This window comes from Thermobia domestica, chromosome 15 (assembly GCF_964235325.1).
Source record: "Thermobia domestica chromosome 15, izTheDome1.hap1.1, whole genome shotgun sequence".
In the NCBI taxonomy this organism is placed as follows: domain Eukaryota; kingdom Metazoa; phylum Arthropoda; class Insecta; order Zygentoma; family Lepismatidae; genus Thermobia; species Thermobia domestica.
The window spans coordinates 122,143,137-122,164,045 of NC_137468.1; the positions used below are offsets into that span (position 1 = coordinate 122,143,137).

At 36.1% G+C, this 20,909-nt stretch overlaps 1 long non-coding RNA gene across 1 annotated transcript; it reads left to right on the top strand.

The window, feature by feature from the left end:
• The first annotated feature begins 3,921 nt into the window (after positions 1 to 3,921).
• LOC145671898 (uncharacterized) lies at positions 3,922 to 20,430 on the top strand. The gene is made up of 3 exons (XR_014128565.1): positions 3,922 to 4,006; positions 18,799 to 18,943; positions 19,941 to 20,430. It is a non-coding gene; the product is annotated as an uncharacterized LOC145671898 (long non-coding RNA).
• The last annotated feature ends 479 nt before the right edge of the window (positions 20,431 to 20,909 follow it).

Below are 20,909 nucleotides of genomic sequence, written 5' to 3' on the forward strand. Positions count from 1 at the left end.
ATCCCTCAGATTCAAGATAGCTCTAAAGTTCATCGAACCAGCTGCTCATTCTCTCTTCCAAAACCGCAGCCCTGCCCTTGCTAGTAGTTTCAACCTTCTTCTGAGACAGACAAGGGTGTCTTCGCATAAAACACCTGAATCAAATTTTCCCTGGTCTTCCATGCTTGAACGATGTGCTTCTTCCTAAAGACTGTGCAATTTTCTGAACAGTGTCCAGTAAATTACTTTTCTTAAACGGAAATCCTCTCTTTGCCATGTTCATTACCCATTCAGAAATTCCCTCTTCTTCTTGTGGGCTCAGGAACGGCTTCCGGGCAAGAGCAATCTTAGTCTTCTGACACCCAGATAATTTATCGTTTAAAGTTGTGATAGGAACCTAGAAGGTTCTCGATGCCTGCCTTTGGGACATCATACCGGACCTCACGTGCTGAACAGCTTGTCAAGGCAGATAACGAATAATGGAATGGTTTCATTTTCTGACAGGTTTGATTCTGATTTTGGGGACACCTTTCTTGTTGGTTTTCTTAATTTTGCCCATTGCCAAATCCTGAGCAGTAGTTAAGGATACTCAACAAAAATGTAAACAATTATTTATGATTAACTTCAACTGGGTTACTAGTCTATACATTGAGAACAAGATCCCGGATCAGAAGTGTGAAATAATGCGATCAGCACGACGTAAGACCTTGATTAGATAGGCTCTCTTTGACGAAACATTACTAAAAATTGTAAATCTAAATATTTTTATAACGGTTTGAACCCATGAACTATCAGATACAAGGTGGATGGCTTACAATTCAGTGTAAAACTCGGTATTCACTGCAAAATAAATCAACAACTTAGTTAAATTAATACTTAAATCACGAATAGTCCTTCCAATTACAATAATGTTCGATACAAAAGGACACTTTTCCTTAAAGAAACCTCTTTTATCGAACGGCATTTCGATATTACGAAATGGGTCTCGAATATCGAACATTATTTTCTTTTCCCTTCAAATAAGATGATAGCTGAAAAGAAACATTATAACAAATAAATATACACATATTGATATTAACACATCGCATTATTAAAAGGATACTTTATAATCACACCATCACACAAGGGAAAAAGGATTATTACTGCGGTGCTGCACCTTACAAAAAATATAGCGATTTCTCCAATCTCCCACCAAAACCACAGACTAGGAAACTTTCCGGCGTTCGCTAATATCGAAACGTATCGACCTATTGATTTTTATAAGGCCAGGTTTGGAAGGGTGTGTTCACAAATTTCACACAGTATGCAACGTTTTTGGTTTTCTTATTACTTAACGAAATAATCAAGGTTTTCGATATTTAGGGGGCGTTCGATATTTACTGCCAATACCCTATTATAGAAATATTTTTACATTGTTTTCAGAATATACTCTTCCGTCACTGGAGAAAACATATTCCTTGTTATATCTGAGAAGTATCCCAAATATTTGCCGGAAATATTTTTAAAAATGTGTTTGGAGAATATTTAATGAAGTACAGAAAACAGTGGCGTTAAATAAGCTTTCTTGGGCTTAACACCCCCGCGAAATTCGTTTTACTATATTAAAGTAAATGAAATATCCTGCACAATTTTCACATTTTCAGGAATAAAGTTAGCAAAGATTCCCTCCACGAAACAAAATCGTAAATACGCCACTGAACAGGATGTGCATTTTAAGAACGTTAGTAGGAAAATAATGTAAGAAAAATTTTGACAAATTGTAATAGAAATATTGTGTTGAATGTAATGTAATATGTTTTCAATTTTGAGGGCAGGGGTAAAAGTGGATCTTAAAAGGTGGGGGACGGTAGGCAGGGGCGTCATTTAAGGGGGGCAGGGGGGCAATTGCCTCCCCCAAGAGTTTGAGGAATACATAGGCCTATACTTTAATAAATTGTCTACTAATATACTAGTACAAAACGTGAAAGTTTTATGTCTGTGGTGCTCTTGCCCCCGTCAAACGAAGTCTGAAATGACTCTCCTGACGGTAGGTAGCGGATGACGTCACGCCGTTCCCCTGCCTATCTTTGCCCATTGTATTTTTTTTTAGGAACTGGGGAGACGCCGTATATATTTCTTCGAGGTGGGGGCGCCGTCACCCCGCACTTTTACCCCTAGTTGAGAGAGAAAATGTTTTCGAAATAACAGAAAAAATGCTTTACATACATGATAAAGAAAACAGAATAGGCATATGAACAGAATAAAATGTTTTCCAACATGTCATTTACAATCTTTTCTATTGTTACAAGAAAACATATGACATATAATTTTTAAAATATTTCGAACATTTTAAAAATAAATTCGTTCGTAAGATAAGACATATTTTTAAAACGCCTATTAATATTGTATGGAAATGTGTTTGTTACCTTGTCCTGTAACTTAAATGAAATATTTTCATGCAATATTTTAGAATTATTTCCAGAATATTTTATCGAATGTTGAATAAATTCTCTCACGAGAGTATCGTAGTAGCATTATTACCAATCATTATATTAATTACACCACCATCAAAGAAATATATTTGTTAAAAATTTGAAATTTATGATATTCCGTGTGACATCGAATAGGCATTTATTTGAGATTGCAAATTAGCCCTTTCGGGATTCGGGTTTTTTTGGGGTATTTTTTAGACTTTCAGTCAAGCAGCTACTGCATCGTCACTATTTATACTAAGATCATGCTTCATACCTCATTCTCTTCAGAATGGAGTTGGTACCACTTGCATGCTCATACCATATACCAGGAGAGGGAAAGTGATGTCAAAAGGAAAATTTCAAGGGAATTTTTTTTACAATTTGGGCCCCTCTGGAACGGCCCTGTGTGAACGTAGAGATCTCAAAAAACTCTGATAAATAGTACTTGGTATACTGAATGTGTGTGCCAAATTTCAAGTTTCTATCTTGAATACTAAGGGCGGGAGAAATTTTATCAAGAATCCCCACAATGCCCCAGATTACCACAAAACACCATGATCTCAGGTAAAAAAATTTTTGAGACATCTCTATATACTCTAGGACTATAATCCGCCAATCATTCTCTACAGAATAGAACTGCCTTTCAGGCGGTACCATTCACTTGTCTCTATCGTGTATCTGAGGCGGGAAAATCCCGAAAAAAGAGATTTTTGGGCCTAATACCCATTTTTCAACTTTAACCACCTGGACCCCCCTGCTTTAACGCAGATCTGAAAAAATCTGATAAATACTGCTAGGTGGGCTGAATGTTTGTGCATAATTCCAATTTTCCAGGTGCAAAAGTAAGCCCGCCAAAAAAATATATACCGACTATGTCCCATATTCCCGTATACAGAGGGATATTTTGTAAACATTCCCTGAAACATTCCTAATTGCCCTAGGATCATGGTTTGCTCATCATTCTCTTCAAAATAGAACTGCCTTTCAGGCGTTACCACTCACATGTCTCCATCATGTATCTGAGGTGGGAAAATCCCGTGAAAGGGATTTTTTGGTAAAAATATCCCTTTTTCAACTTTTAGCCCCTGTGTACCCCTCTGTTTTAGCACAGAAATATGAAAAAGTCTGTTAAATACTACTGAGTGGACTGAATGTTTGTGCGAAATTTCTGACACGTGTAATCTTCTACGTGCAAAAATAAGCCCGCCAAAAAATAATGAACGTAGGCAAAAAAGAAAACATAAATGAAATATATATTTAAAATTATGACGTCATCATCTCGTATGTCTCGACGCAGGAAGGTGTGAAACCATACATAAGGTCTTCTACAATGCCTCTGGACTTGAAGAAAAAACCGGACGATAAAGCTCAAATAGGAGAGTTTAACGCAATGTACCATGAAACACCCGTATGGTACAAATTCTACCATAGGTCTCCCAAAGGGTTAGCATCGCTACATCAACCGTCATTTGTTCATAAAAGGTACCAGCATTCCTTGTGCGCTGTGTTGAATTTGAGATTTTGAGTTGCAAGCGAACTTGGTTGCAAGACAAGACAGTATGCAAGAAAAGTCTGTAAGTATAACGTCATAAAATAATTTAGTTTTATTGTCTGTATAAGTAATTGAGAAATTGGATATAGTATACATGAAGCTGCATCAGTTCCCGAAGGACCAGGACGCTCATACTTCTAGGGATTATTCATTAAACAAACTCCATGGCTCTGCATAAGTAGAGTTACAAATAAAACACAGTTCTGATCAGAGCTGAATGAAATGTATTAAAAACTATACTTACCGTAAGTATAGTTTTTAATATATTTCATTCAACTCTGGTCAAAACTGTTTTATTTATTATTCATTGAGTATGTACGAACTTACAAAGGAGGTAACAAAGCGACTTTTATTTTCTTATCGACTGATACGAAAATAAAAAAGAAATACCTGTACTTTATATCTGCATGTGTAGTGCCCTTGTACCTTATCTCTGACTGTGTGGTTTGTGTGTGTGTGGGGGGGGATTCAACGCATATCGCATGTGTTGTGCACATGGATACTTCTTACTATTGCACTACGTAGAAAATTTATGGTATTTCATGTAGAAGTGGTAATAGAACACAGAAGAAACGCAGGTCAGGGGGTTCTCATGTATACTATTACCAGGAAAGTTATGTTTACAAATTAATAAAGGCATTTATTCCGAAGTTGGGCATCCGCTTTCGCCACGTTTTCTCGCTGTCATCTCCTTTCCACACTTTCTGCAATTTTTTATTAGGTTCATTAATCCGTGCTCTTCACAAACTTTTAAAAGATTTTGCTCGTTATCAACGTATTGCCTCATAAATGCTAAAACTGTTAGTTCATTGCCCTTGTACATTCGCCATGTTCATAACATAAATGCTCGTTTCTTTCCAACAATGCAACTGTTCAGTTACCTTGCGCTAAGTAGTTCCCTCCGCTCGCCGTATAGTCCCATGTTTATAAGCGCTTATATGTAACAAATAAACAGATTTTTCGAGACTCTTATATATTATCAAGCATATAAACGATCAAATTATTCATATTCTTCCTGTAAATTTTTAAAAAGTTGCTGCAAACGGACGCCCAACTTAACCCTTAATAAAGACCAAAACAATTTACTATTATAGTGGAGTGGATTAAAGGAAAAATTCATAAGAATCATGCATATTGTGATAAGAACATACAATTTTGCACAGAGTCTACTAATATAATAACAAATAAATTCCGACGTAGACCCCAAAAATCCGACGCCAATTTCCTGGAATTCCAGGCGCTGGAACATCTGGAGCACTGGAGAACGGTATGTTGTTGCTGGAATAGCCATTACGTGAAAACGGCTTGACCTACAGAGCCAAAGTAAGACTCAAATGCAAGAGAAATAACAAGCCTTTAATTTAAATTCTATATTGTCTTAATTGAACATCATCCAGGGCCGCACGAGGGGCCCAAAATTCATTTAAAAAAACCTATGGCGTTTGTTTATGGTTTTATCCATCTGGAAGCTTTGGTTTAATAGATATCGCAATAACACTCTTGTAAATCGTTTAGCAAAACCTTAAGCTTTATGTTGATATCCTTTTAGTGTATATGAGATCAATAGTCTCGGAGCTATGTGCATTTAAAGTGATGCACTACACCACTGGTTTCCGTTCATGTTAGTATTGAATAGAAGCCTGCAACCATCACACTTTACTTTATCATTTTGTGAGCAAAAAATGAATGCAAAAGTGACCCACCCAGTGGTTGTATCTGACATCGAGGGAAGCATAACAAAGGTATGTAAGTGTTTCCTCCCAGTATACAGTTTCAAATGTTTAGGCAGCAGTGAGAAATTAAGCACGGCCAACAAGAGATGGTCCCTGACGTTTCTTACCACTTGCGGTGGGACATTGCAGCCCCTACTTTGATACCAGTGTTACCAACCACTATCACTCTGTCTTATACCATTAATTAAATAGCCACTACAGTTGCACCGAAAAAAAAACTTGACACGCGAGTAGTGGCAATGTCACTGCGAGCTATTAGAGACGTTCTCTTACTGGACACACTTACTTTCCCATACGTTCCCTTACTTTTTTATATAGGTAGATGTTTGCAGATAATTGCAGTGGTTGGCTACAGTGACTCCCAGCTGAAAATATGGTTGTAATGATAGCAACTTTGCGCCGTAACTGAAGAAATCTATTTATATTTGACAAACGGGTTGTTGTCTTGAAAAATCAAATTATATTTTATCATTAAGAAAGCCGTTTAATATTACATATGTGTGAAAAAAGCTTGAAGGTGGAACTTTAAATAACCAGCCGGTCTTTCTGCTGTTCATTGGGATGTATGCTGATATTCAGGTAATGTAGATAAAGTTTTTGTTTAACACAAACAGAGTTGAGAGAAGATTTATACATCACAAGAATCTACGTTGTTTAAGCTACCAGAATATATTAAAATTCCTACTCAACTACTGAATAACTTTCTCGCAATCTGTATGAGAAGTTCTAAAAATGTAGTTTATTTACATTGTTACTGACATGATCCTAATAAGCGATATGTCCAACATTAGGTTGGATTAGATTTTAGAAAGTGGAGGTTAAGCAACTAGGGGTACAACAGTGTTTGTGATGTGAGATGCTAAATAAAAGAAAACTTAGCTGTTGAATTTTTTGGATTACGGTTATTTTTTTAATAGATTTTTTTTCTGAAAATAAAAAGGTGAATCCCGACATCTGCGGAATGCATTCGACTATTTACTTCCAGAGTTCTATTTTGTGGATATATATCTGGTTAGGTTTGGTTATAACATATCAAAAAAGAAAAAATCTTTTTTCTTGGAATGAAAACTATTCTGAGGTTATTTTGTATCAAATTACTGTTATACATTTTTGGTAAAATATCTGACTGTAGATTTTTTTTTTTTTGAGATTGTAAAATATAAAAACAGATTGGACAAAATATCACAGAAAACAGGCGGTAATGTGAAATGTTAATTTGTATGTATGAAACAACTACTGAACAAACAGTAACAGCTACAAAAATGTTGAAAAGAAGGAAATGTGAGATTGTTAAGATCCCAGCCGATTTCAGTCATTCTAATTCTGAAACCATAGACTGGAACATGTGTATTTTATTTCAGAACGATAAAGCTGAATCGGTCTGTCCTGCTAACAGCTCGCGCATGGACAAGGGAGCAGGCTATAAATCTTTGTGCAATGATCTTCTAGATTTTAAAGAAAAAATTGGACTTCCATCAAGCATTCAACTTAATGTTCTCGACGATGGAAATGGAATAAAGGAGACGATGAGTAGAAAATATGCGAAATTTCACAAAACTTGCCGAAATAAGTTCGATAAAAGTAAGCTAGCGCGGGCTGTTGCTGCCAAACGAAAGCAAGAAGATAAAAACTCTCAAGCGGGACTATCTACTCGATCATCATTCCGAGTAGGTAAAGTCAAATTCACTTGCTTCTTTTGTGATGAAGCAGATGATGAAACATTAGTAAACGTGCGCACGTTGGAACTAAGTAATCGTGTACACGAAGAAGCTGTGATCCTAAATGACACTAAATTATTAGCAAAACTGATTACTGAGGATATGGTCGCAACAGAAGCCAAATATCATCATAAGTGTCTTGTGCAGTTACACAACGGTGGACGTAAGGCCAAGAAACAGCCCGCATTTGTGGATGGGGACAACAATGCAATAATCTATGGAGCTGTTTTAACCGAAGCTATTACTTATATTAAAGATATCCTGTCTCGTGGTGAATCTTCACCAGCTTTCAAACTTTCAGAACTTTCTCGCCTTGTTGCTAGTTGAATGTCAGAAGTTGGAGTAAATAATGCTGAGAAAATGGTGCACAGCTCACGGCTAAAAGAAACAATATTAGCACATATACCTGAGATGACAGCACAAAAGCGAGGCCGTGATGGCCGAAGCAGACCATAAATCCATTATCATCAAAACGGTAGATTCAGATGTAGTTGTCCTGGCTTTGCATGCTTTCCCCAAACTACTTCTGTCCCACCTGTGGGTTGAGTATGGTGTTGGTAAGCATAAATGCTTTCTTCCTATTCACCAATACGCGGAGAAACTATGGACAGAAATCTGTGACGGCATCCTGTTTTGGCACGCATTCACCGGATGCGATACTGTATCTGCCTTTGCAGGTCGGGGAAAGAAAACAGCTTGGGAAGCGTGGCGGAGAAATATAGAAATTACTGCTGCATTTGTAGAACTCTCACATGCACCTTTAAAATTAGACGATACTACATTCATGAAATTGCAAGGTTTCACCGTGTACCTATATGATCGAACCAGCAACCTGCAAAATTTAAACGACTGTCGTCGAATGCTTGTAACTAAAAAATGTCGTCAGTTGGAAAGCGTACCCCCCACTGACGCTGCACTTCTTCAACACGTGAAAAACTCCATTTTTCAAGGAGGATATATTTGGTCACAGTGGTCTGCGCTACAACCTAATTTGCCAGATCCTGAACAGTGGAGCTGGAAAAGAAGTGATTCAGGTATTTACCTTTATGGTCTGTGCTTCCAGAACTTTCCAAGCACTGCCGAGAACTTGTTCATTGCTGATGCAAATCTCTGTGCACTAATATGTGTATATGTGCTGGCCTATTCCTTCCATGCACAGCCTTGTGTGCTTGTGATGGTATGTGTAAATGACTATAAACTGATGCAATTACTACAGCAAGAAACTGTGGTTTACTTAATTTAAATTTTGACTTTATTACTATTTTATGTAACGTTTTCTTCATGAAGTGACCAAATAAAAAGCACAAAGAAAAAGTACGCCATAGGTTTTTTTGTTTTTTAATGAATTTTGGGCCCCTCATGCGGCCCTGGATGATGTTCAATTAAGACAATATAGAATTTAAATTAAAGGCTTGTTGTTTTTCTTGCATTTGAGTCTTACTTTGGCTCTGTAGGTCAAGCTGTTTTCACGTAATGGCTATTCCAGCGATAACATACCGTTCTCCAGTGCTCCAGATGTTCCAGCGCCTGGAATTCCAGGAAATTGTCGTCAGATTTTTGGGGTCTACGTCAAAATTTATTTGTTACTATGTTAGTAAGCTCTATGCAAAATTTCATGTTCTTATCACAATATGCATGATTCTATCATTATGCTATCCCACTATTATGTATTAATGAATTTATTGCTATCTATTGAACACTAAAATTAACTAACGATAAACTCTATAATTTGCCTTAATAGGAAAATGAACTGAATAGTTATGTAAGAGGAACTTCATTTAAAATTCTATTTTAAAACAAGCAAGAAAAGCGTAATTCAAATCATAATAGATGGACTTTTTTTTTTTTTTGAATTGGCTACATTGTAGATCCGATTCAACTGAAAGCAGAGCCTTTGCATGTGGGATGCTAGATTTCTATTTTTTATCTCTATACATAAAATACCGTGCAGGTTTACTTTTGGCTCACCAGTCGAAATAATTGCTGAAAAATAGACTCTTTTAATAATTTTCTTTTTTCTTGTTTCCTAAATGATTTGCGCTACGCGATTTGAAATATGTCACATGGCATAGATGACATTCAAAAGGAGCGTCAGAAGTAATTGTCGAAAAAGTATAGTTATTCTTTTATGATTTGCGTAGATATATATACGCTGCCGGATGTATGACGTAAAAACTACAGTGCAAAAAATATAAATCAGCCTATACTACGTGGTCACTAAAAAGCACCAATTGGCAGGGTTCTAGAACACATGTTCCTCTTCCCATTTATATGTAATAAAGGTAGAAATCAACGTGCCCTGCGGGGCTCTAACCCGCTTTCACTTGCTAACACTCGCTCGGCAATACTATGTGAATTAAGTACTTTAATTTGGTGCCGAAAAAAATTATCAATTAACCTATATGGGGGACCTGTGTTCTAGAAGCTTCCCGCACCAATACTATCTGAGTCAGGGCATTGCAAAGTTGGAGGACAGCAGGAGCGAGGGGATGCTTCCAAAGGCAAAAGATGCGGGCAAGTCTTTACTTTAGGCAAGGCAGTGACAATAACCAATTGATCTGAACTGGTTCCTGCAGTTACAGTTTCCAAGAAGGAAAGGGAGAAAACAACGTGCCCTGCGGGGCTCTAACCCGCCTTCACTCGCTTATGCTCGCTCGGCAATACTATGTACTGACATAATATCACTGCCTTGCTCAAAGTAAAGAGTTACAAAAGATACGTACATTACAATTTCTATGACATGTTATAATAATTCTGCGTGCAATTTTACTTCTGGTGTGCCACTCGAAAGCAGTGTTTCTTTCAGAAGTAATGTTCCGGGGGCATTGCTCATGCTATTCTAGTTGTTATTATAAACGTATTGTTTTGGTCTGCTCCGGGAAGCCACTGCCCTCCCCAAAAACAAAAGGTCTGGAAGAAACACTGCTCGAAATACTTAGTGAAATATAATTCTTTCGCTACTTTCCTTCTTGTTGTCTATTTAATGGTTTTCGCCAAGCGACGTATAAATTTTTCGCTTATAAATTCAAGGGAACCGTCAGAATTAATTGTCGAAAAATTACAATTGTTTTATGATTTGCGTATTTATACTGATGTGTGGATAAGAAGTACAGTACAAAAAATACAAGCCAGTCTGTGTTAGGGGGCTACTAAAAAGCACGAATGCCATCTAACAGAGTCAGAGAGGGTGAAGGCGGGGGGCACGAGGGGGTGCTTCCGAAGGGAGTAAGCACGTACATTTCTGTTTTGATGACTGGTTAATTGCGCGTATAGTACCATTTTAATGACGTATTTTAGATTTTTTTTTCAGGAGAGAAGGGCTTTGCTAACTTTGTTCTGCAAGATAATTCATTTACTTTAATATAGTAAGTACAATTTCAAGGGACTTAAGCCCGGAAGCCCCCCTTAAATACACCACTGGGTTATAATAATTCTGGGGTTCACTCGAGCAGACGTTTACACCGAGAACAAACTTTATAGATAAAATATGATGTGAAATATTTTTCGTAAAGCAATGAGAGTGTTAATGTAATTATTTCTGTCATTGCACAGCTTATTGAAATGGGTTTTGAATGCAAATAGGGTAGAAGTAAGCGCCGGGAATTTGCAGTTCATACGTCAGTTGTGGACATCTACGATGGCCATAATGTAAACATTTTTTTTTAAGAATTGTGTAATAAAAAGAAGGATTATAAAGTTTCTACAGAGTCATGGCATGGTGAAGCGCGTAAAATCAACTGCGCAAAGTGTGTAAAAGATTTATTCAAGAAGAAAAATTCAGAACAGAGGCAGTAGCCCTACATACACTATTTTCTGTCGTAAAGGTAAGAAAGAAAGGCGGTGTAACACTCGTGTATTAGCTGTGAATTTTTTTCAAGGATCGAAATTAAGTGTTTTTGAAGATAAGAATAATTACAATTACTGTAAATGTTTTTCCACCATCCTCGTTTACGCGTACCCCCTCCCTTGTCGCTGACGTGCCTGCTCGCTATGGTGTCGCTCGCGGTGCTGTGTCGCGGTGTCGCTCGCGGTGCTGTGCTACTGCCCTGACTCAGATAGCATGCGTGTGTTTTTAATGGCCACCTAACAGAAGTGTTTTCGCTTTTTCTTTTAGAACTCCTCATTTAGTGCATAGGGGGCCGCGGTTGCTCAGTGGTAGAGCGTTCACCTCCGGTGCTTGGGGTCCCTGGTTCGATCCCATCTTGCGCCGTGTGGACTTTCTCGTGGGTTTTCTCGGGCTTCTCCCGTTTCCTCCCACTTTCTTCATTTCACTCATTTCTCATTATCACAGTCTCCTTTAGCCTAACCGGCATAAACGTGGGACGTTAAACTTAAGGATTTCTTTTCGTTTAGTGCATCTTCTGCAAAAAGGAACCGGAAGATGCAAGAAATGAGTCAAAATTTGGTAAAACAGTCTGCTTGAGTATTACCTAATTCTGCGTACAGGTTTACTATTGGCATGCCGCTCGAAATAATTGTTGAAAAATTATAATTCTTTCGCTAATTTTCTTATTGTCTCTTAAATGGTTTGCGGCAGGCGACATGTAAATATTTCACCTGGCATATAAAAAATTAAAGGGGGGCATCAGACTAGATTTCCCGAAAGATTACGATTATTATTTTGCGATGTATTGTATTGTATTGTATTCAGGGTTTGCCCAAGTGGGCCCAGCCCGGAAAAATCCACCTGGGTTTTTGAGCTTTTCGTTAGTACACTCTGTAAAGAAAAAATAGTGACACTTGGTCGGATATGGTTTTCGCAACATCCTTTAAACAATATGATTTTTTACATGATAATATTACAATGAATATTCCTAATGAGTAGTTCATTCTTAATACTTGCGCCAGAGTTTCAGGCTTTTGACATGAATTTAATGAATTTATATGCATATATAAGCAGCTATGTGTGTTTTGAGCAAAATCGTTTATAGGAAGAGTTATAGATAAAACTGAAAAAGATCAACAAAAATTGCAGAAAACAAGAAATGGAATTTCTTAAGGGTAAGACATATTATGTGCAAACATCGGGAAGTACCATACACCAAACTAGTATTTTGTATGTGTACCATGGGCTTTCTGCAGTGCAGCGAATCATCGGAGCCCTTTGGTAACAAGGCCATTGCAAATGCAACCTCGATTTCACGGAATAACACCCGGATTATCTTTTCCTTGATTTCCATTCTGTTTGCGATAGTTGTCTATTGAATCTTCTACTCATATTGATCCACAAATTTTCAACTGGATTCATGTCAGGTGAGTTTGTAGGCCACATGAGTCTCTAAATAGTCATTTTCGCTCGGTAACATGAAGTATTGTCGTCCTGGAAAAGGAAGTAGTCCAAATTTTCTTCAGAAAAGTCGTCTTTAGCTGTTGTAAGAACTTTACGTACCAGAATTTGAAGATATTTTCGTGCATCAAATGATCCTTCACATATATCCGTTGATCTGATGTCTTAAACGGTGAACCAAGCCCATACCATCACTCAGTAACTGAATATTTCATCAGCAACTGAATAAATTACAGAGTGTATATTATTGGTGCAATGAAGGTGATCACATTGGAAGTAATTCTTATTAGATTTTGGGCTTTCCTTGGGCGAATTAGTTGCTTTCACGTTAACATACATAAGATTCAACGTAAGACCTTTATAAAGTTCTGAATGCATTAAAAAAGCCGTAGCTTAGATTGAGATAATTATACAACAAATTAATGTATGGATTGTGTTTATAGCCTATTTGAAGTAAAATATGCAATTTTATATTTTAGAAAATACTTTCCGTGAATAGTGTGCTCGCCCACTGCCCGACGCCGAAGGATATTATCCCTCATACATCTGATAGGTTTAGGGCCATAGGTGCTGGTACTACTAGTAAATACGTAGTGTATTAATAAAACTATTAGTATTATTTTTTTATTATCTTTGATGGTAACACTAAACAGTTTAGTTTAGTTATTTGTTGCTAGTTTTCAAATAAGCTTTCTGTAGAATCAACAGCAGCAATAGTGTAAAAATTCGTGTCAAATTTAAGAATATTAATGCTCGGAGTTTCGAAGAGTACGTAACGCTTACTATTTCAAGTGCTGCATTCAAACTTCGTACTAGTGGAAGTTTCGATGTACAGTAAAGAAAGCTTGCATTTTCGAAAAATAATAATAAACCTTCGTCGCGAAAGAAGTGCTCGGGAAATTTCCGCAATTAAACGCACAAAGCGTTGGAACTGAATACTTCAACAATAAAACTATTTTTAAAAAAATGAAATAAAATCTTTCAGTTTTACGTCCCACGATTATGCCTGTTAGGCTAAAGGAGACGGTGATTATGAGAAATGAATGAAATGGTGGAATGAACAAAGTGGGAGGAAACGGAAGAACCCCGAGATAACCCACGAGCACGGTGTTTATCCACCAAAAAGTCGACACGGCGCGAGCTGGAATCGAGCCAGGGACCCCAAGCATCGGAGGTGAACGCTCTACCACTGAGCCACCGCGTTCCTAATAAAAGTATTTATTTTACGCTGTAAGATATTTAGTTTCATTTAAGTCATATTGATACATTTACTTTATGAAATATGAATTATACATGGTGTTTCAAAACAACACCGACGACGTTTTGGAGATGGTTCCTGACACCAAGATAAGACAAAAAGTATAGACCAACCTGGGTGACAAATGCTTCCTTTCGGGCTTATAGGCTGCCGAAAATATGAAAAGATGGACTTTAAAGGTCTATAGCGCCAAAACTATGGAACCTACCGTAGTAGTGTCAAGACTTTACTTAGGAACTAAAATGTGCACTATCCAAAAACACACGTTTCAGAATCCTGCGGTACTCACGCAACAATTTCTATAGAGCGAGGGGGCTTTGCTACGGGCATATAATTTGAAGTACTCACCACCTACCTCTTTTTCATGATTTCGGCAGCATATAACTCCGAAAGGAAGCATTTGTTCACCTAGGTTGATCTATACTTTTTGTCTTATCTTGGTGTCAGGTATCACCTTCCAAACGTTGTCGGTGTTGTTTTGAAACACCCTGCGTATATATTAATTGTTTTAAATTAATTTTCTGGGAGAACGGTGTTACAACAAGTGCTCGGGAAATTCCCGTAATTGAACGCACAAAGTATCGGAAGCGAACTTCAATAATAAAACCATTTATTTTACGCGAGAAAATATTTAATTTTATTTTAAGACATTTTGAAACATTTATTTTATAAAACGTGAGTTATACATTGAGTTGTTCTAAATTAAATTAATATATTTGCTTTAAATTAATATATTTGGTGTTCATATTTGACGAATGTCACGGAGGGTATTGGGGTGATTCGTTCTACATTTGTTCGTTCGTCTGCCTGTACCACACGTACAACAGGGTACAAGTACGAGACACACTAAATCTCCTGTACAGATTTTGGCGACATACTAACCTAAATTTCAAAATAGCGGGTATCCACGCCGCAATTTTCTGTTTTTCAAGTTGAAATTTTCAGAGTAGATGCACAAGACACACTACATTAACTGTATATATTTTGGGGCGATCCAACGTAAAGTTTCAAAATGACAGTCATTTTTTAAAACAGCAGTGAATAGAAAATCGTTGCAAGTTGTGACAATCATAATCTTGAAATATAAATCACATTTTAACACTTTTACCCCAAAGGCATGACAATCATAATCTTGAAATATAAATCACATTTTAACATTTTTACCCCAAAGGCATTGGAATACTTTAAAAAAAATCAAACCCGAAGAAAAATCAATTAAACCCGAAAAACCCCATATGGGCCCAGGTGGGTTGGGCTTTTTAAAAAAACCCGGGGTTTTCAAACCCTGATTGTATTGTATTTATTTTTACCCGTTTTCATACAAATTGTTCACAACGTAAACGTATGAGTTGGACACGTCACAAGAACATTGAATGTGTACGTATTTATACATTTAAATCTACATGCAATAATAAAATAGCGTCAATTTAAATAAAAGAGATACAATTTTTCATTATTCTAATTTACTTACAACGATATAAAATAATATAACTGTTAATAAAACCTTACATTATACATATGCTAAAATATATATACACTTTAAACCTTATTTACTACAGACATTTTTAATATAAGTGATTGTGGATTTGCGAGATATTCTTCTACAGAATAGAAGCAGTGCTCGAATAGGTAGTACTTAATTGCTTCATTGAAACCGGATGGTTTGTTTTTTAAAGTGGAAGGAAGCTTGTTATAAATATTCACTGCCATAGGAAATGTACTATTCTTATGCACTTTTAAACGTGAAGACTACATGACGGTCTGACGCTTGTCTTGTATTATGCATATGAATATCTGAGTTCAACAGGAAATTGCTTGTACCTGTCTATATATCTTTTCTTACAAATTGTAGAAGTTCATATATATATATAAACATGGAAGAGAGATTTCTAAGAAATTTAAATAGAGGTTTAAAAGAAGTTCGAGAAGAACTACAGTGCTAAGAATAAAAGCCAACCAAAAGTCATACTAGTAGTGCTTTACTTGTAAATATAAAATACAGCTTCTGTACACTGTGTAGAAATACGGCGCCGGTGGAAAATAGTATCTTATACAGTTGTCATTCACATGGGCGGCGATTAGGGGGGGCCAAAAGGAGGCAGTTGCCCCCTCACTTTTTTGAAGTGACCCATTAATGTATACCATTTGGAAATATAAAGATTTTGTATGTATTACTGGTTCATAGAAAAAATGATGCCATATAATATTTGCCGTTATGTGAGTACGTATTGGTTGCCTTCCCGTGGAGTTATGAAAGCTGCACAAATTACGTTTTAATTGCCACGGAAAATTGCCCAAAATTAACCTATTTTAGCTCCACAATTCCAGCGTACTTTCATTTCTTCTTACAAGGGCTCGATATGTTAGTCAGCCGCTTTGAAACTGAGAGAACATTTCGAAAAAAGAAGGAAAAAAGGAAAAGTTTTTCACAAGTTATTCTTTAATTACACAAAAATTGACAGTTCCTGAAATGTCTTTTCTTCTTTCTAATAGTAAGGAATATTGATTAAAAAGAGAATAACAAGAAACAACTTATATCTTTTGTATTGTTTTGCAGTGTAATATACTAGTGAAGTGATGTGTTTAGGGGTGTACGAGTGTATATACAACTAAATTTAGTGAATTCAACAGAATTCTAGATTCTAGGATTATTTTGTATAATTGGAGTGTGGAGTAATTCTAAGATTGTTGAGTTTTGATGTATTCCAAGAAAGTGAAAACTGCACCTAATGGCAATGAACATGTTTCGGGAAGCTGCAGATGTATTTCTTTAAATGTCGTAGCATACGCTTGTAGTATTTACTGTCTTTCTAAGAGTAATAACATACATTTAACAGCATGTAGAGAATTAAAAATATAAGATGTTCATTAATCCCCAGTTTCAATATAACTTTTGCAAAACAAGGCTCATTATTCATTATTATGATTAGTATTATCCTTTATATTTACTTGTTTTGTAAATTTGTTATTAAATAATTAGACCATACAATTTTCCAGACAGAATTTTAAGATGTTCCTGAGCAATGAATCAAATTTCTTCTTACACCTTCGTTGTATAAGAGTACAAAGGGCTAGTACCTACTTGCGTTTCTCTTGTGAATTTACTTAATAAAATATGAAATACGATATGCAGTATTTTAACTGAAGGAGATAGTATCCTATTAGTTATACAACCTTTCGTCAAACGAAGTGATAGCATCAACCAGGAAAACCAACATTGATATACAAATATTCAGATCATGTCTTGCCCCCCCCACTTTTAACGTTCAATCGCCGCCACTGGTCATTCATATGCACTTACGTATTTTATCCGTCGTAAAGCATTTGTAATTATTTTACACTTGTAACGCTTCACTTATAAACCTAAAATACATGTATATTACTTTGAATTTAATTCTATTGCCTGCAGCAGTGTCTTTTCATGCATAGTTTTTGAATTTTGCCTGTATATCTTTCAAAATGTGGTGCGCCAAAAGTAAACCAGCACCTAAAATTTAAAGGTCTGAGTGACGACTGACTGATCCTCGCACAAGCCAAGCCAATTAAATTAAAAACTTGAAATTTGGACAGTACATAGGATTTGTAACGTATGGTACCACTAAGGAAGATTTTTTGGTAATTCTACGGGAAATGGGGAATAAAGAGTGGGGAGTACTTTAATAAGGTGGCCATATCTCTGAATCTCGTAAGCTTAGATGGTTGAAGTTTTATTTGGACTTCTCATTTAAAATAATTTGATACGTTTTTAAGGGTTTTTTGATATTTTAGTAAAAATGGGAAGATAAGAGGGGAAAATGAAAAACAGGGGATGGGTTTGCAATTATTATAATCAAATGTCGATATCCCGGAACATTTGAAGGTTAGAAACGTGGAGTTTGGACTCATCATTTAACATAATTAGACATGTATTTCAGTTTTTTAAAATTATTATTTTATATATATATATATATGACAACTTAGAATGGAAGAAAAAGGGCGGATACGCGGAAAGTGGTGAAAAGCATTTTGATAAGATGGCCCATCTCCGAATCTCTTAAGCTTAAAAACTTGATGCTTTGTATTTAGGCTCCTCATTCAAAATGATTTGTACGTGTTTCACTGATTTTTGATATTTTAGTAAAAATTTGAAGAAAAGAGGGCCAAAGGAAAAAAAAAAGGTTTTGGTTTGAAGGTTAGAAACATGGAATTTGGTATTTGGACTTCTAATTTAAAATAATTAGATACGTAATTAAGCTTTCTTTTTTAAATATATGTCCTAGAAGGGAAGAAGAAGGGCGCTGACGGCGATGGAGGGAGTTGGTAAAAATTAGTAGACACGTGTCCGAGAGTTTTTGAAAATTCCGTATATTAGAGTGAAAGGGGCTTAATTGTTGGTCTGACAGCGAAGCGAGTACGTTTAGAACTAGTTGAAACGTTTAGAAAGTACGTAGTTCATCTCTGCTGCATGGGGTCCTTGGTTCGATCCCAGCTCGCGCCAATCGGGCTTTGTGGTAGACAAACTGTGTGCGTGTGTTTTCTTGGGGCTGTCCCATTTCCTCCCAATTACTTCATTCCACTATTTCATTCATTTCTCATCATCAGCGTCTCACTTAACCTCGATGCATAATCGTGGGATGTTAAATGTTTCAAAATTAGTATGTAACTTTCTTTTATTGGGAAAACGAAACGTCAGTGCAAATATTAATTTTTGAGGATGCGCCAATTGCAACTGACTCCGTGACACTGTCTAAAATCAATGTAATTTGTTTAAGGACATCAGTTGTATGCTCTAAATTTCCATTACTATTACTTGAGTGCTTAGTGTGTATTTCGTTACAGGTGTAAGAAATGAAAAACTTGGATGTCACAGCTTAGAAGCCATCACAAGAAAACATAATGAAAAAGAAAGGTGTAATAGCTGAGTAATTTAGTTCGCACGGTGCAAAAGGAAAAAGTTTTCACTCAATCACTAACACAATAATAGGTAAGAAAATCTCCCTACTGTTCTTTAATCTCATTTTCAGAGTGGAAAAAATTATAGAAGTTGTCATTTGAAGAGGGATACACTATGTTTAAATTCTTGTAAAAAAAAAATCTGGTACCCTTTTTATAATTCGCTTTAAATACATACTCTTGTGCCATGAATACTTCTCAGAATCATCTTCCTGTAAACTTTATTTCCCAAAAGCATGTACTACAAGCGCTGTTATAACATTTAAAACACTTTGAAAATCCTTATTTTTAGCAAAATGTGCAATTTTCCCATCTTCAAGTCACACGTTACATTTAAGTGTCCGTGGAAGAGAGAGCTGAACATGTATAGAGTATATTTCATCCTATTACTGAATTGTTCTGTCATGTTGGTAGTTTTCTTGAGCATTTCATGATTCATTCCTACATTCGCGATTTTTTGTATTCTTTGCAATGCAACGTTATCAAAATTATTCATTTGTATAAGGCAAAGTAATATGTATGGCCTGCTCCGTGGGAAAGAAATCGAGGAAGGTAGCTTTCATCAAGGCCTTAGTAACCATCTGGGCATTCACCTGGTGCGACTGAGAGAAAAAGAATGATCGGCTCCAGATTTGAGATCGGAGCCTTCGGAATGAGATGCTAGTTCTTCATCAACTCAAATGCTGCCACGTTTTCAAATTATTATTATTTTTTTTAATATTAGGTTTAATATTTATAAGATGCTATACTTTTAAAAAATAAATGTGTGACCGCTTAAACATGTTACAACGTCCGTAATTAAGCTACAGTCTGAGGTATGTCACTTTCAGCTGTAGCTGTTCTCTTCCTTGCCCTTTATATTTTCTTCAGGATGTTACTTTTGTAATACAATATTGTCTTCACAAGCTGCTGTAGGTCCTACACAAACATTTTAAATATTTTTGTAAGTTTAAGATGTAATAATTGATCTTTAATCATTCCCTGCTGTTATTATGTTATTAAACGCTGCCTATTATTTTTATTTTCAGAAACTGTGTAACACAAGAGTAACGTAACTAAGATGAGATCGCGTAGATTATTGGGATTTGGCTTCAACATGTCATATAGAGACGAACAAGATCAGTTAAGAATTCAGCTGCAGTTCCACAGAACTTTAACTGACAATTTGCAGCGTCGAAATTATAGTTAGTTGTGGTAATCAAAAGTGACATTATAAAGAAGTAAATATGTATTTCTGGTTATTCAGCAATGTGATATTTCTTGATAGTAGTAAAAAGTGGCATTTCGTGAAAAGATTATTCCCCATGCGCCGTAGATTTGTAGAACATATTTTCAGCAACATACATTAAATATTGTTGTTGATTTTTATTTAATTAGTGTCAGTGACATAATTTTCTAGAACAAGTGTTCACAAGTTAAAATGTGAATTTCTAATATTTGAGAAGATTGTTCTTAATGTATAGAAACAAATAATACGAGCAGCATGAAGATGCTGCTGAAGAGAATTTAAATAAATAAAGCCAGAATAGTGTACATTTATATTTTCATTTAACTACTAACCGATATAAACTTACATAGATGTGTATTTATTATAGTGGACAGTGTAAATTATAACTACATAATGTCAGCTTGCTCTCATTCTTATTAACTCAAAATCTTATTTACACACAGAATGCTTCTGGGTGTTCCACTGCTACTACTGGTATGTGGCCACGCCGTCTATGTATGTTGGGGTGTCTTATGTGATGTTGCGAGGTTCAGACTGCAAATTAGAGCCTTCACAATCATCGCGTGCCAGTTTTCAAAGCGGCTATATTGGATTTATTATTTTTAAGATAGGAAAAATATTGCCAACAATTGTTTCTTGAAATGGGTGTCTAAACTTCAATCCTTTTCGTATTAAAAAAAAAATCCAATACAGCCGCTTTCAAAACTGGCAGGCGACGATTTTGAACACACTGATATGCAGTTTGAATCTCGTAAGTCACATGAGACAC